At 33.9% G+C, this 2417-nt stretch overlaps 1 pseudogene; it reads left to right on the top strand.

Moving 5' to 3' along the window:
• Window positions 1-356: 356 nt before the first annotated feature.
• LOC118608292 lies at window positions 357-475 on the top strand (annotated as a pseudogene).
• Window positions 476-2417: the final 1942 nt, after the last annotated feature.

Raw genomic sequence — 2417 nt, 5'->3', positions numbered from 1 at the left:
TAGTTTGTATATTAGAATCAAAAGAGGAGATGTAGGGAGGACATGAAATCCACTGGTGGTAAATTAAAGGGGCAGGAGAAAGCAAAGCAGGGAAATCTCTGAAACTGGATAAAAAATTGTAGATGTTCTTTAGCTATGTTTTTTTGTTGGTTTGTTTGTTTAATGAGGATGTTTTCTTTTCCATAAAAAGAATGGAATCTGGCTGTTTGCAACAGTATGGATGAAACTTGAGGGTATAATGCTATGTGAAATAAGTCAGGCAGAGAAAGACAAATACCTTACATAAAATAATAATAATAATAATAATAATAATAATAATAATAATATAAATGGAGCCACTTTAAAATGGACACAGAGTCTATGGCCATGCTACCCTGAACAAGCCCGACCCTGTCTGATCTCAGAAGCTAAACAGGGTCGGGCCTGGTTAGTACTTGGATGGGAGACCACCTAGGAAGATCAGGTGCTGTAGGCATAAAAAAACTAAAAATAAGGGATCGTAAGTTGACAAGGTCCTTGCAATCTGTGAGGTCAACGAAGGGTTGCCTCGCCTAAAAAAAAAATTAAAATGGATACAGAACTGCCACCCCAGAGGAACTGCCTTGCATGTTTTATGCTTCAAACCTTTGGAATGTTAAAAACTGGGCAAAATAACCTTTAGACTGGGCCTAAAGCAGCATTTATTCCAAAAAACTGTTTGTGTAGATAACAAGAAAGCAGATATTATGACTACTGGACTAAAAATTTAAAACATTCTTTAGAATTAATGTTACTATGTTACTTTACCTGCACCTATGAAATTCCTTCCTTTAATAGATATAATTGTTACTCCCCTTCCTCATAAATACTACTTGCCTTTTCCTTTGAATCGGAACATTTGGGTTTCTGCCTGAATCAGGGCTTCTCGAATAACTATTCTTTTGGATCTCAAATAAATGCTTATTACCTCTCACTTTGGCCTTTTAGTTTTAAGTTAAACCATATAATTTCACTCATATGTGGACTCTAAACACACAACCATATAAGCAAACAAAACAAAACAAAAACAAACTCATAGACACAGAGAACAGATAGGTAGTTACCAGAGGGGAAGGAGGTTGGGGGGTGGGTGAAAACGGGGATGGAAGTCAATCCTATGGTGATAAATAGAAACTAGATTTCTGGGTTTGATCACTTTGTAGTATATACAGATGTTGTACACCTGGAACATGTAATAATAATTTTATTTAGACAATTTCAAAATTACAAAAAAGTTCCAAGAATAGTACAAAGAACTGATATATAATATACTCTTCACCCAAATTCCTTAAATGTTAACGTTTTACCACATTTATTTATCCTATTCATTTCTTCCTCTGTCTCATATATATCTTTTTTCTCCTGAACAAATTCATAGTCAGTTGCAGACATGATACTTCCTAAAACAAGAAATTATCTTACACAAACAAAGAACAATTATCAAAATCACATTGATACAATACTATTATAAATATAATTTACAGAAATTATTCATAACTCATCAGTTTCCTTAACAATGCCCTTTAGAGCAAAAGAAAACTCTGAATCATGTGCATTCAGTTATCATATCTTTTCAGCCCCCTTTAATAGGGAAGAATTCCTTAGTCTTTTTTTGTGTGTCTTCTGACACTGACATTTTTATTTAAAAAGTGCAGGCTAGCTATTTTTAGACTATTCCTCAGTTTGATTTTGTATAATGTTTCCTCATGATTAGATTCAAGTTATGCATTTTGGTAGGAATATCACCTGACCAATCCTTGCTCTTTCCCTCCTGTCACAGTGGAAGAGGTGGCTCTTTTCTTGTTGACTAATCCTTCCAGTTGGCGCTCCATGTCCCAGGAAACTTGATCTATCAGTTTCCTCTCTCTTGTATCTTCAATCTCTCCTTTCTACTGACTCAGACTTTAAACATATTAAAGTCTCTTGCATCTTAAAAAATCTTTATTACCTTATTTACAATAGCATCTAAAAGAGTAAAATACTTAGGAATAAATTTAACCAAGGAGAGAAAAGATTTGTATACTGAAAACTATAAAACATTACAGAAATAAATTAAGAAGACCTAAATAAACAGACAGGCATCCCATGTTTATGAATTGAAAGATTTAACATTGTTAAGATAGCAATACTACCGAGAGCTGTCTACAGATTGAATGCAATCCCTATAAAAATTCCAATGATCTTTTTTTGCAGAAATGGAACTGTTAAACCTAATACACATATGGTATTGTAAGTGACCCCACATAGCCAAAACAATCTTGAAAGAGGAAAATAAAGTTGGAGAATTCGCACTTCCCAGTTTCAAAACATACTACAAAGCTACGGGAATCAAAACAGTGTGGTACCGGCATAAGAGTAAACACATAGATCAATAGACTATAACTTAGAGTCCAAAATAA

The sequence above is a fragment of the Rousettus aegyptiacus genome, unplaced genomic scaffold (assembly GCF_014176215.1).
Source record: "Rousettus aegyptiacus isolate mRouAeg1 unplaced genomic scaffold, mRouAeg1.p scaffold_m13_p_9, whole genome shotgun sequence".
Lineage (NCBI taxonomy): Eukaryota > Metazoa > Chordata > Mammalia > Chiroptera > Pteropodidae > Rousettus > Rousettus aegyptiacus.
The sequence above is the reverse complement of the archived record's forward strand: the minus strand, read 5'-3'. Positions and strand labels throughout refer to the sequence as shown.